Genomic DNA, 14,502 nt, shown 5'->3' with positions numbered 1-14,502 from the left:
CAATCAGATCCAGCTGTTTGCATAACCCTAAAGATCATTGGCACTAAACTCAAGGGATATGCAAGGAAGATAATCACAGATAGAATGATAGAATCTAGCTATGATTGATTTACTCCCACTGAAGTATACTGAAATGAATGCAAGTATTGGTGAAATAAATTAGTATTAATTGGAAGGATGTTAGAATACAGGCACAAGTGGCTATGAAAATCTGAGTCATAAGATAGAGAAGGTAAATTATTTGCATTCATTTCAATAGACTGGCATCTTGGTTATAAAATGAGTGGGATGTCAATTGTGAAGCTCTGAACTTATTTCTACGGTGGCTGAATTCAGATATCACAATTTACTCAAAGATCAGGAGATAAACAAGCGAAGAATACACAACAAAACACAAACCTGTTCTTTAAAAGAATGGCTGAATTGGCAAGTTGATAAAGAACATTGTGTTTGTTCAAAGGTGACCTAGGTCAGCAGAGGACAAAATATGCCTTCTTCTTCATCAGCAGTTGAGTCTTTGTTAAGGCCTCATGGATTTCTCTATTTCCTCAATATATATTTTTTTAAAACCTGGCAATTCTACAAAGCATGTGTTGGACTTTAAACATATTTGCCTAGCTTATTCTGAGTGCTACAAAATGCAAATAAAGACGCTGGCATCAAAAGGCGATGGAGTGCTTTGAAGATGAAGGGCTTGACAGGGAGCCAAGGAGCCAATGGGCCACTGAGAAGTGTAATTCTCATAGGTCTGTAAGGACACTGCCTGTTTGGTGAGAGTGAATACACACCAAAAAGGAACTGGGGAAGCTCTTCACTGCTTTTTTCTGATAAACTCCTTAGGCCAACAGAGTATGATTAAAATCTTACTTGAAGGCTGTTCAAGAGGAAAAAGTGTGAAATGAGAACTGGCTAAATTCTATATTGCCTATATTAAAAGTGGACAAGCTCATCGTGCCTGCTGTTGTGACAGAAGCAGCGTCAAGAATCCCAGCCCAACAGGGTTTCTGCAGTTGTTATTCACTGCTTTGCTGTTTGTTTGTTTTTCTTTTTAGTGTAATGCTGACAGCCAGTTCTAAAAACATTCTGGTGATATTAAAGGATAGGATAGGAAACGTTATCTTGTTTCAGATACATATCAACAGAAAGCAGAAAAGCATCCTTCTCCAGCACAACTACCCCATCTAGGCTCAGTAGCATTATTCTGACAATAAATGGATTACAATTTCTTTGGAAAAAAGGCAAAGCCATAACTCACTTTTTTGCTTCATTCCAACCCTTAACATACTTCTCACCTCCTGTGAACTCCACAGAAAAAGAATAAATTGGCTAGCAACAAAGTACAGTATCAAGGTTTAAAATGAAGTGGAATCACAGAAATGACAGTAATGTTATTCCATGATGTGATCAGGGTTCCTTTTTGTGAAACTAATGATGTTAAAATAAATGGAATTACGTTACTTTTCATTTTTTAAGTCAGTAAATTCCAAAAGAGGATTTGCCCCATTTCTACAATATGCTTAAAGACTTACAGTGCACGATCAAATGCAGATTTATTAGGGGCATGAGGGGTTGGCATACGGCATTCTCTGCTCAAAGCTGCTCAGTGCCTTTTTGTTCTGGTCAATGAGGATTTTTTTCATATTAATTATTATTTCTAGACCATATGTGGCCTTGCATTTTCCAGAGATTTTTTTATTGCACAGAAAAAGTGATTAACACTTTACTACTAGTAGCAAGGTAAACTGATGCTATAGATAGAGAATATAGGATCTAGAAAATGTGAATTAGAGAAAATATTACAAAAACAACTCTATTCCAAGGTTTTCCCTACTTTTTACTGACTCAGTAAGTGAGAATACTTCCACTGACTTGAGTGGATGCTGGATCAAACCACAATGTCTCTCTAACTCTCCCCCTCTGCTGGCAATTCAGCTCTTGCTGTGCTGCCAGTGCTGCACAGTATTTAGAGCTTTTCAGAAAAATCCTTTAAGAAATCATATAGCAGTACTCCTCATTTGAACCAAAACACGAAATACAGAAGAAAATCGTGAGCCAGTGGGGAGCAGAAAAACTACACAGATGATGGGGAAGGACAAGTAGATTCTGTAGTCTGAATAGTGTCTGTTTACTTTCACAACCAAGCAGACAGGTTGTGCTTGATAGCACGAGGTCAAGAAGATAGTATTTCTGGTTCAGACATAAGGAGCACTCAGTAAACACAACTTGGAGTTTTACAATTCTTCATTTGATAGCCCAAATCAATTTTCACTAAGCCAGCAAACCATGATGTTATTCTTAAATTTAAAGCACAAATAACAAACGAAACAGCAAAGTGCAGACTAGATTATTTTATACACATTTGTAAGCTTCTCCAATTTACAGAATGCAAAAGGCTGGCTCACTGGATAGTTTTATACAAAATGTTTAACTTGTATGTGTACATGATGTGATTTCACTGTTGATATAAGCTGGCTTAGCAATAGGGATCAACATGATGACACTGACAAAATTATTTTCCTACTTATGCTTCACAGCCTTTCTTGATGCACAGAAATTATTATTATTAATATTCTGCTCTACGCAGCTCTCTACTTTGTTCCACACAAAGGCATGGATGTTGCCAATTATAAATGACAAACTATTGGAGGAAGAGAAATCCACTTCTTAAAGTAAGTAAACTTTTCCAACGGTATTTAGAATTTTCCTCTCTCAATAGAAACAAGCATTTCTGTTCAATATTTCTTCTGCTCAGCTATAAATATGTTTAAAATGCATAATACAAAAAACTGGGATACTGTGGAGACCCTGATTTTGATCAGGAATGTAAAATTCTCTATCTTTGATGGAAAACTTCTCACCTGAAAATAAGTATACTTTATATTTTTGCAGTCATAGGAGGCAGTTGATTCCCTGATATCTGATCAGTTTAAAGAAAGCTCAGTTTCCCCCCTCCAAAACCAACTTTAAGGAATAAATTGAGGATGCAGTAAGTCCATTTATTTGGTACATAGATTATTTTGCAGTAGTGAAGTCTGCAGCAGAGTTACCCAAAAATGAAATTATGGATATTGATGAGAAAGGCAGACATTTGTCATTGATTAATCAAGTTTTAAGTTTCATTAACCCAATTGATTGTTTTATCCAAATTAATAGATCAAGTCCAGAGATTGTATGGCTGGTTAGCTTTCTTTTGGCATAATACTATAGATGGAAACATGGGACATATGTTTTGGTTGTTTTTTTGTTGTTTGTTTGTTTGTTTTGTGGTGTTTTGGTTTTCGGTTTTTGGTTTTGTGTTTTTTTTTTTTTTTTTAGAAGAAAGCATAATGAATACATTAATGAAAATAGTTTTCGGATAATTTTTCAAAAGAAAAAAAAAACACAGCTTTTCTCTGTATTCTTTTAGTGCTGAAAGGTCTTTGTAAAACTACATTCAGGAAAAGTATTTGCTAGACTGGCCCATTTCCAAATTTCAGACACTTTCACCTTGTCTTTTGTTCCTAGCTCAAATTCAGAAAATCTTCTTAGGTTAATTTGTTTTCCAGCACAAAATCATGCGAAATCTAAAACGACAGAAAGGCATTTTCTTCTCTACTTTGCTCTCTGCCATAGAAGAACAAGCTAATCCCACTCAGCACGAGTGGGCAACGTATAGCAGACCCCAACCTCCGGAAGCCACAGCAGGTTGAAGCTTTGAGATATCGGCTAGGGCAGGGTGAGCTTTACCTCTGGCAGCTCCCACCATCAAGGAGCACAGACAGTTGGCTGGATGTCCTCGTCGGTAGTTCCTCGGTCACCCTTCCCAAGGCTGCGTGCAGCCCTGCCTGCCGGGCATTCGGCGCGTGGTGCTGAACGGATAGCGCCCACCCGCCCCGGGACCCTCCTCGTTCTGCAAGTGGGCTGAAAAGAGAGGCGGTGACACAGGGCTTCCAGAAGAAAAGTGCTAAAAGTAGAGCTCCTGCCACAAAGTTTGATTTACTATGCTCTGTGGAACTTATTTTCTCCTGCCGAGTAAGAACTACTGACATTTTAAATATTACAGTACTATTTAATGCCCTTAGTAATGGTCTATTGTGTTGCTTTTACCAATAGAGAGCGACGAATTGGTCTCCAGCCTGAATTGCCTCCAGCTTAATTAGGTATGACACATATTACTTCTTGTGCTAAACTGCTGCAGGGGGATGTTGTACGTTGTTAAACAGCTGCTGGATTCTGCCTGAGAGGGAAATCTATTTATAGGTTGTATTTCGGGTTGTAAAGTTTGCAACTCTGCTTAGGAAACAGCAGTGCTATAGAACCATGCTGAATTATTAAGAGTGTTCAGCCACACAGAACAATAACCATAAAACAAGGGGTCAGACACTGGCTGGCCCTATGCGTGTGGTGTACAGAAACGGAAAGCATAGGTCATCCGGAGTGCAAGGGCTACTGCTGAGTAGCAATGCCTAAGTGGTCAGAGATCATTAACAATTACCCTCTGGCCTGTGGAACTAGCTGGATCCAGACTGCTCAAAAACAAGCCCCACTGCAGAGTCTGTGTTTATGCAACAGGAACCTCTGGGTGAGATCTTCTAACTCACTATGGAATCTGGGATCTGGAAGTACGTACATTAGTGAAAACCAGATTTTTGCTTCCAAAGGTACTGTGTATCTTCAGTAATGTCTTAAGACCTTAGGTATTAACTATGCAGTTGACAAGAACTAGGATATTTCTATTTATCCTATTTGAATTCCCTTGCCAATAACTGAATATTTAGGATTTCCATGGCAACATATTTCTAGACCCATATTACAGTCAGACTGATGCATGTCAACTGATACAGAGATGCAGAAGGTAGTGGCTGAATTTATTCAAGCAATCACATTCTCTTTTCTAAGACTAATGCGCATGAATAATACTGAGTTAACAAACTGAATTGACAGGGATTCCATCTCAATGAACATGTATAATGTTCCAGCTCAGGAGAATAGCATTTAATTTATAAGTGTGATTATATTTACACAGTTATTACAGAAAAGTCAAGGTTGGCTTTATGCAAAAGACTATTTGCTGTAGTATCTTGCTGCTTAGCTGTCCAGAAAAGCCGTTCCTTTGTGGTCAGGAAAAAAAGATCAGACCACATGCACTCAGCTTCTATATGTGCTTCTTTTCATATGCTGCAATTGCTCACCTCATGAAACCAACTCAATAGTCACACTGTTGTTGCCGTAGAGACATACATTAATTTACTCCATTATAACATAGATGCTGATCTTAACTACGCAAGTATTAATAGTTATTCAATGTTATCCTCAAATGGCTGTTCAGTGGCTAATGTAAAATGAATAAGGGTTTACTCTCAATCTCATATAAGTCAATGGATATCTTTCTCCTCATTTCATTCAGAGCTGGAATTAGCTATCCCCATCACAGTGCCAACAAATATTAATTTTTGTCCTTAAGGCACCTCTGCAAGGTAGGGTAATGCCACTGACTCCATTTCACATATCAGAAATTGGGGCAGAAAGTTGATCTGAGATTTATCCAGAAAATAAACAGATGTTCTGCCCTCAATCTGGATTTCATTTGATGGATAGTAAAACTTCTACAGTAGCAAGGAGGTTACACATGCTCATCCTTCTCTTGAACTTTGACCCCAGACAGTGTGTTGTAGATCCTTTTTTGTTACTATATTAAGAGACACGAGTTATCCTTAAGTGGCTTGCATAAGAACATATTGTGCTTGAGACAGGGAAATAAACTTGTGTCTCTTGAGTCTTTTATACCTAAAAGTTTTCTTCTCTTAATATAAGTTTTCAGTGCTCTCAGTCTCATTGCTGTGGAAAGTGTCTCCATAACTGGTATTAGAATTACCTTGTTGATATCATTAGTAAAGCATGTAATAGATAGCTGAACTGTTCTGATATTTATCTTTAGATCAACAGCTATTGAAACTCCAGAGGCAAATTAGAAAAAACATAGACTCTTTATTAGTAGAACTTAATTTAACTGTATTTAAACTTAATTAAGGAGGGAAAAAAAATGACCTTTCTTAATTCTCTCTTTCTTTATAAAGTATGAAATAAGGATATTAGATTAGTTTGATCCTGGTTGTTATTATGTACACACAATAGATGAGAATGCAAAAATTCCCTCATTCAGTTAGGTACTCCTGAATGTCAAATCAAAGACCAGGTGCTGCACAAGCCCATTTCCTTTCTTCAGTGTTTTATGTTTCCCAGCCCTGTAATTCCTCCCAGGAAACCAGAAGAACTCTTAATTTCTTATCCCCCTTCCCCCATTAAAGTAACAGCTCTGGTCATTTAAACAATCAAGCACATGTTCTTTCACTGTCTGCACCTCATGCTATCCATAAATGGTGATGTGGTAAGAAAAACCATGGAGGAAAGGAAAGGAAATGACATTAACCTTTTCCATCTGATAAATAAGGGCTTCATTCAGCTGCAATAATCCACATCCTTCCCCAGAGATGCAGTTAATTTAATACCTAAGGGCTCAGTTCATTTAAAATTATTTCCACGCTGGCCAGCTGATTTCTTGGTGAATTATTTAGTCCCCAGACTGAAATATTCTCCCTGTGCAATAGCATGAGAAAGGACTAAACCACTTCTCTAGTTCCCAGTAGCCTGAATGTCCTGTCAGAGTAATGCTACAAGTGGCTGTGTGACATCCACAGGGCTTCATCTATGCCCTCTAAGTTGATAGGAACTTTTGGGCTGATTTAAAACAACTAGTCTACATGCTTGTTCTATACGCTATTCTTTTCTGCAGAGAATTTCACACCTTCCCATCAAACTTTAAGCACCTGCAGTTTACAGGTTATAAAAAGAGATCTTTGAATGAGTGGAAATTTAGAACAACGGAGTTACCCTAAAATAGGCAGCCTGCAGTTTGAGGGAATAGACATGGATTTGTGAGCCCTGCACTGCTTCTTGTGTGATCCACTCACCCCCAAGGCCAAAAGCAGAGAGCTGGAATGTTTTTTTTCTCTCCCTTTTGCTCCTTTACTCCAGTGGTATCTGTTAGCCATACCTGATGAAGATACGTGCAAAAACAAAGGATTATTTGTATCCATTGAGGCAGATGTTTTCTAAGCACCACAGAGTAGCAGGGCATATGGAACCAAACTGAAGATCAGCAGGAAATAGCTCTCTAACATCAATAGTAATATCATATTAATTGTATTGATTCATTGTCAATATAAAGCCATGGGAATCTTGCAATGGGCATCAAGAAATTTTGGATTAGATTCTTACACTATGTGACATGCCTGTTGCTCTTTTTTTTCTTTTTTTCTTTTTTTCTTTTTTCTATTTAAAGGGAGTGTAACTAAAGGGAGTACGATGATCCAAAGTTTATGCAATTTTGTAGCCTTTCTGATCCTGTAATAAACTGAGCTCTCAGAGCTCTTTATTAGACTGCCTTGCAACTTGGTAGTTAAACAGGAAAAACAAGAAATCTGACCTCACTTAGTATTTAATTGAAGTACATTTATTGACTGTTTTTAAACTCTTGTAGCAATATTGTTTGCTAAGAGTGGTGGGCCAGCTCTTGGATTGTAGTACCCTTAGCTCCCTGGATAAACACAGCCTTGTAAAGAAGGGGTAGGGAGACTGTAAAATGTTTCATACAAATGCATCACAATCCCAGCTTGTAGGGAGCAGACAGGGACTGAGCAGGAAGCTATAGGTGAAGATTGGCACATTCTCTCCTCTTCCGCAGGCTGGCCAGACCATGTGGGATCAATATGCCAGAAGTAAAGCAGGAGTGCTTTAATGGGCACGTTTGAGCTCCTAGCACCAAGTTGTTGGGACAGACAAAATAAACTTATTTGGATCTACGCTGTTTCCTTAAGCATTCTGCAAGTTGCAAAGGATGCGGATCTCTGGCCTCATCATGCTGAGAAGGGAGGACTGAGAAGGCTGTCATGTAGGAGTGCCAAAGCAAGCTACAACTTGATAGCTCTGCTAGTAAATCTACCCTTGATATTGTAAAGCTGAGCCTGGTATGCAATTAATGCTGATAACATTCTTATCTCCACCCTATCTATCAGAAATTGAGGCAAAAACATGAAGATCATTGTAATGCTGTAACCTTAAGAACAGTTTCCCACTTCATAGAGGCATTCAACAGGCACTGGTGCATTCAGCTATGATTCATTATTGCTGAACTTTGGGGCTGGCTATGGCCAGTTCTGTCTGGATTCAGTTAGCCTGCTCTACTGTCAGAAAGACTTCTTACATTGATGTTATCTTCCTGAAAATCTTAAGTAGGGACCTGAACACGATTGAGAGTAGTTGCCTGATAAAAGATGTAGAACAAAAATCCATTCTGCAAGAAACTGAGGAGAGGAACAGAAGATGGTTCTGGAATGATGAGCATAGCCCTTTCCTGGCATAGGAAATAGTGAAGAAGTTTAGCTACTGAGACACACAACCAGACATTTTTGCATATGATGTCATACTGACTTTGTGTGCGCTCTTTGAATTCACCTATAACCTAGTTCGCTGCAATGTTAAATTAAACTGGCTGTGTTTTTATTTCCCAAAAGTTTTGGAAGGCTTATGGCTTTGTGGAGCTGTTGCTTATCAGCACGCTGAATGCTGTGATGCTCGCCATAGTGACGCAGGTAAATGAAGTCTAGGAGACTTCATTGTTATAAACCAGCTGCAGATCTGACCCAGAGGAGATATGGATTCTATTCGAGGAGTCTATGATGCAAATTTATGCAGATGACTGTCATTAGTCTACTGTATGTCTGCTTGAAACAGCAGGGTAAGGAAGTGACAGCTACTCCACAGAGAGCAGGCTGTGGAAATTACGGATTTGTGCCAAAACTGCCATCCTAAGAAAAACATTATAGCACAGAAGAGACTTGCTTCTCAATCCTTTTGATAGATTACAGGAAAGTAGAAATGTAGAGGATGTTTCAACACCAGCCATAAGCTTCTTGATTCCTTCTTCTTGTCACTTAACAATAAATGTCTCTGCCTGTGGGTCTCCACATCCACAGGCATACAGGCACACAGCAATGGAAGCAGGCTGAGCTTCTTTGATAGTGCCCTAATCTGAAGGCTCTATTAATAGGGTCAAGGAAAGAACATTATCTGCATGTTGGGTGTAACACTCTAATTGGCTAACTTAAAAAAAACCCTGATGTTTTCAGGCAAATATAATATTTAGGTGGGCCAAAACACTGGTAAAGGCCAGTGGAAGCACACAGCTGTGATAGCACTGCCCTTTTTTACATTCTTCTTACTTCCATGGCCTGCTAAAGGACTCTCCCAGATCTCTCTGAGATACCCAGCAGGGATCACTGTTTCAAGAGACAGCGACAAGCCAGCAACAAAGTCAAAGGACAGAGTGAAGCAGGAGTTTAACCTGTTTTCTGCTGCAAGTGCAGGCAGGTTAGCAGGAGCAGAAGAGTCTGGGAGGAAAAGGAGGATGTCAGATGTCTGCTGGTGGCTTTTATGCAAAGATAAAGTCTGAGGCCCAAAGACATTTGTGCTGTTTGTAAAAGCCCTTTCCACTTTTACAGAAATTGCTGTCGAAGCTGTCTGAAAGGGGCTGTAATTATCTGTTGGATCAGTTATCAGAGACCTGGGAAAGATGTGGGGTCAAATTAGTTCCTGGTGTAAATCCTCTGCTTGCTTCATAGTTATTGCGAAGTAGACTTCGAGCTTTTTTGAGAAAAAAAAAAAAAATAGGAAAACTGCTGGACTCCCAAATGTAGTATATTTCTCGTCAGATCTAATGTGCTGAAAGGATGGGATTTTCTGTGAACTTTTCCCAAGCTGTCTTGCATTTTTTTCTCTCTTTGAGAGGGGGAGGAGTTGTGCCTAAAAAAACAAACCCAACCTGTCGTTCTCAGCTCTGCCAACCTGTCAGTCCAGCCATGCAAGAGAGGGAGAGAGAGAAAAAAGGAGGGAGTGAAGCAGAGATTCTTTCAGATCTCAGCAGATATTAAGGTAAAACCCATTTCTGATTTCCTGAATTATGCTTGTCTGTGTGTGTGTATACATGTAAATAGAAATTGTTACCTCACAGAGTTTTAAACTTACTAAACGACCTGTATGAGAAAAAACAGTTTATCTTGTTCCACGGGAAGTGTGTTTTGCATTGTATCCTGGCAGCTTGTTAGCTGTTGTTTGGAAACATTGTTCTCTACAACACAGAAATTCAGGAGACTTTGTGTTCATTTGAATATTAAATACGGGCAGACCTACAGTGCTTGTACAGAGACATGCTTGGGAAGGATATTAAGCCGTGTAATTTCAGGGCTGAGTCCAGCCTCTAATTACTGAAGAGCAGGATGAGAACTTGTTTGAGGAGGGAAGTTCTTCCAAAGCTGCCTATTGCAGGGCTCTTACACCTTCTCCTGGAGCATTTGCTATTAGCCCGTGGTGGAGACAGGATACAGAACCAGACAGACTGTGGGTCTGATCCACACTGGCAATTCCTACATTCCTCTGTTCCTGGCTATCCATTTCTGGTGGGTTTTTCCAACTTGTCATTACCGGAGGAGGAACAAAGCAAAGGTGCAGAAGAACCGACAGCGTGAATTTTTCAGTTAGGAGGGCAGACCAGCAGAGGCACTTTCAGCTAAAACCAGAGGAAATTGAAGGTTACAGACTATGAGAAATGTTGGCTAAAATGAGTGTGAGTCAGAAGAAATCGTTCTGGTCCAAAGCTTGCCTTATGAGTCTGGTCTGGGCAACCAGTTTTGTAGAGCTATTGTGGGAAGAGGGGCCTAGTATGAAGGCATGAAATACAGGAATGCACACAATTTTATTAGGGCTGAGTAGCTGTGTGCAAGATCACGTAATAATTTGTGCACAAAACTATATCTGCAATGAGTCTGTTGAGAGAAACTGGTATGTTATAAGAATCTACAAGCAAAAGTAAGAAAAGAATAATTATTTTATCTCCATGCGATATAACCCTGTTTCTGTATTTCTAAATCCTGGATAAACATTTCAAACTGTAGTAAAAACTAAAAAAGTTTTTCTAAGTAGGTTGAGGCTCTAGGAAGGTCATGTAGAAGACAAGCTAGTTGATAGGGTTTCCTTTCCTCACTATTTTCATTCCCAATCTCATGGAGTGCCTGTGGAAGATAAGCTGTCTAGTAACACTAACCCAGCAGACAGAACATGGTTGAAAGATGGTAAAGACAATACAACTGTTATGCTACTCACTGCATGGCTTGCAATGCCCTTGTGAGGGATTTGATTACATTAGCTTCCTCTTGTTGGTAAACTTCCTCTAATACTTGTGCTTGTGCCATAGTTTAGGAAGGAAACTCTCCTCCTGTGACAAGTAGCCACCATAGTGCTCTGAGCCTGGAAAAAAGATAGAAGTGATCCATCTTAGGGGTGGTCTGAGGGCAGTTTGTCCTCATTGCCACTATCGAAAAAATGCTTCAAAAGCCCTTAGATTGCATCTCCTTTCCTTCCCTCTGGTTGCTTGAGCTCCTGGGAGCATTCAAGCTGGTGTTTCATATTACTTCTGACACACTTGTGGTCATACAGAATGAGTGCAAGCTTTTAATTGAGAACAAAACAAATTTTTTACAGATTGTGTTTTCTGTATTATTATTCTAAGCTTTCCTGCCAGAACCAGAATGCAGAGGTGAATGCTTTTTCAAGTGACTTTAGGAGATGGAGAAGAAGTGAGGATGCACATCTTATAACAGTAACAGAAATTAGTCACTGAAAGAAGGAAAGGGGGAAAATTATTTATTTTTCATTATCTGCAGAGACTGTACTAATTGGTCTCACAGCACTTTTGCATCTTCCTATTGCTTTCTCTTTTGTTTCCTTTTGCTTAGGTGATTTGAAGTAATGCAAAGAAGGCTTGAGGCATTTACATGACACATTCTCTCTAATACTGATGGGCATTTTTGAAATGGGAGCAGGCAAACATCCTGATACACTCGTTTCCCTACTCTTACAAAAGGGTGTGAATAGACTGATACAAGAAGGTTGTTTCCACTAAGTCATGCATGCTCCCTAGAGATATGTACTGCCAAAAGCAAGGATTACAGTACATTTTGTTAAATTGCTTAGAACTGCTTAGCAAATGTCAGTTGATCAGTCAGAGTAAACCAGTAGCACACTTGCTAAATTCAGGCAATATTCAAGCAATCCATACGTTAGATATATTTCATCAGTGCAGCTATAATGACTCAGTTCTACGAGAGAAGGAAAGAAATATCAGAAACACAAGTTCAACTCTTACCATGATTTCTATATGTTTTCCTTCTGGAGGAAGAAAGATCTGGAACTGATGTATCAGTCATTTGTTCAGGAAGCTGTTTCTCAGGATGCAACCTTTTGCAAATGAAATGTTACTAGACAAGGGGGCTGAAATCTCTGAAACACCCTTTTGGCAGAAGGGATTCTGAGTAGTCCTTGGAAAATCAGTTGGAAACCACTTCACACTGAGAAAGTTTCTGCCTTTCAACAGGACACTGCTGATTCACTTCATTTTGTATCTTCTGGTAAGAAGATTATTCTCTAGATCGGTTGATGCCTTGTCCTTCTTTGTTTTATTAGTTACCTTTCCTCCCCAGCATTCTTGCTATGAGTATGAAACTGTTCTTGGGAACAGAATATCCATTTCCAGTAACTTGCTGTGCAATTAAAATGCCAGGTGATAAATAAAAATAAGCCAAACAAACAGAAAACAACCTCAGATTTCTATTTGCTTTTTCAACTGGGACAGGAACTTGATCCAATTCTTTAACTACTTGTCCATCCTGTCTAGCAGGAAGGAATGCTGTAACCCAAAAACCATTGAGCTGCTTTTCACAGGGAACTGTTCATTTTCTGTAGTTTTCAGTCATGATGGTAACAATGGTTCCTGTTTCTGAAGCAGCTAAAAGTCCTGTTTTCAGAGTGCAGACGGGAGAATATGCTTCAGCTACTCAAATGTGATTTGTGGTGGCATGCTGGATTGGAGAACTGGAACAGCAAAGAGAGTTTCAGTCCTTAATTTCCTGTGGAAGGATTCAGCTGAGGAAGCATTGCATTTTTGGTTTCTCTTTGCTGTCAACATGGTAGAGGATGGCAGGTAAGTGCTAGGCTGAGGAGGTCTAAAAATTGACATTTGATAAAAATCAACAGTCTGGGAAACAAATTGAGCAGAAGTAATTTCAGTGAATGATTTTTCAGACAAGTTTTCCTGCACTGCAAAGGAAAAGCAAGGCACGGTTTGACTGCAGAATGTGAAATGAAGACTCATTTGGGTAAAAGAGTAAAACTAGCTGGAAATTTTCCATATATGAGAACTAAAAGCATCTCCACTTGTGAGGCAACTTTGAACACAAAGCATCTCTAGTTCATTTTAAAATGTTCTCTCTCGAACTGTTTTAGAATGGCATCAGAATGAGCTGTGTACCTCAGTTTAAGAGCATAGATTTTGTGTTGCAGCACCAGCATCATCTTGTTTCTCTGCAAGACTGTGTCCTGGTTCTGATCAGAACTGATCTAACATTACAGGTTTTATTTCTGACGTGGTCAGATGGTCAGTTTTTTTCTCCAAGAAGCACTGATCCTTAGCAGTTCTGGAAGAGTGTACACGTTTTCAAACTGGCAATTTCCCACTCGAAGATAGCTCAAATGAATTGATATACAAACTTAATATTTCTAAAAGAAGATGCCATAAAACACAGCCTGCTTTCCACCAGAAATCTCAGTGGGAAAATTCAAACCTCCCTATTTCCACTCACAAGCATTAACCAGCTGTTTGACTATTAATGAAAATTCTTTTAGTTTTCCAAAACTGAGTGAGAACTCTTTCCAGGAGTGGTCTGTGGTGAGATTTCTAGTGCATTCTTGCATTGGATAGGCTGAGAATATTCATCTTTTCATGGCATTTTATCACACAGTGAGCTATTCCCCAAATAAATGAGGCAATTAGTGCTTCCTGGAAAACAAAACAAAACAAACACACAAAAATCTCCAACAAATATTGCTGAAATAAATCCTCTGAGTTTCTGTTATTCACGTCTCTGAAAGATTTGATTTTGACTTTTTCAATGAGAATGAATACTTAGGTCTTTGTTTTATCTACAAGAGTCTATTCAAATCAAGTTAAATGATTGGTGCAGCAGTTTTGGATTGAGGTGCAGTTGCCCTGGTAACAATCAAGAGTGAAATCAGAACCTTCTGAACAGCCAGTGGAATGTGGTTCTACTTGGATGACAATAGGTCAAAGCATTTTAATGAGTAAAAACGTAATCCAGTACAATAGGATTTATTGCCACTATGTCATCAGATTGACACTATTCCTACAATTTCTTTAGCTTGTGACAGCCTTTAAGTGAAAACTGTTTAGTGGAAAACCTTGTAAAATGCTATTAATCATTTTATTTTCCAAATCAACCAAAGAGTCTGTGTCTCGGGGGCTTATAAAGAATATCTTCCAAGTGAGTGAAATTCAGCCTCTCTGCACAAAGCCTTAATGAATGGCTGTTCTGGACACAATGGTTCTAAGAACTG

The 14,502-nt window shown here is 39.1% G+C and overlaps 1 protein-coding gene across 15 annotated transcripts in view; it reads left to right on the top strand.

Annotated features, from left to right (window-relative positions):
- Positions 1-14,502, top strand: part of KCNJ16 (potassium inwardly rectifying channel subfamily J member 16) — a 31,206-nt gene that overhangs the window by 1,910 nt on the left and 14,794 nt on the right. For 2 of the 15 annotated variants that reach the window (XR_002120806.2, XM_010721470.3), the window contains exons 3-6: positions 2,585-2,669; positions 4,093-4,139; positions 9,873-9,969; positions 12,878-13,072. The exons of 1 other annotated variant lie outside the window; for it this stretch is intronic. The gene's annotated coding sequence lies outside the window, so the exon portion shown is untranslated. 12 more of the 15 variants (XR_002120808.2, XM_010721467.3, XR_004161727.1 and 9 more) reach the window with 10 other exon arrangements.

This window comes from Meleagris gallopavo, chromosome 20 (assembly GCF_000146605.3).
Source record: "Meleagris gallopavo isolate NT-WF06-2002-E0010 breed Aviagen turkey brand Nicholas breeding stock chromosome 20, Turkey_5.1, whole genome shotgun sequence".
NCBI classification, from domain to species: domain Eukaryota; kingdom Metazoa; phylum Chordata; class Aves; order Galliformes; family Phasianidae; genus Meleagris; species Meleagris gallopavo.
Note: the sequence above shows the minus strand (reverse complement) of the source record. Positions and strands in the feature narration are given on the sequence as shown.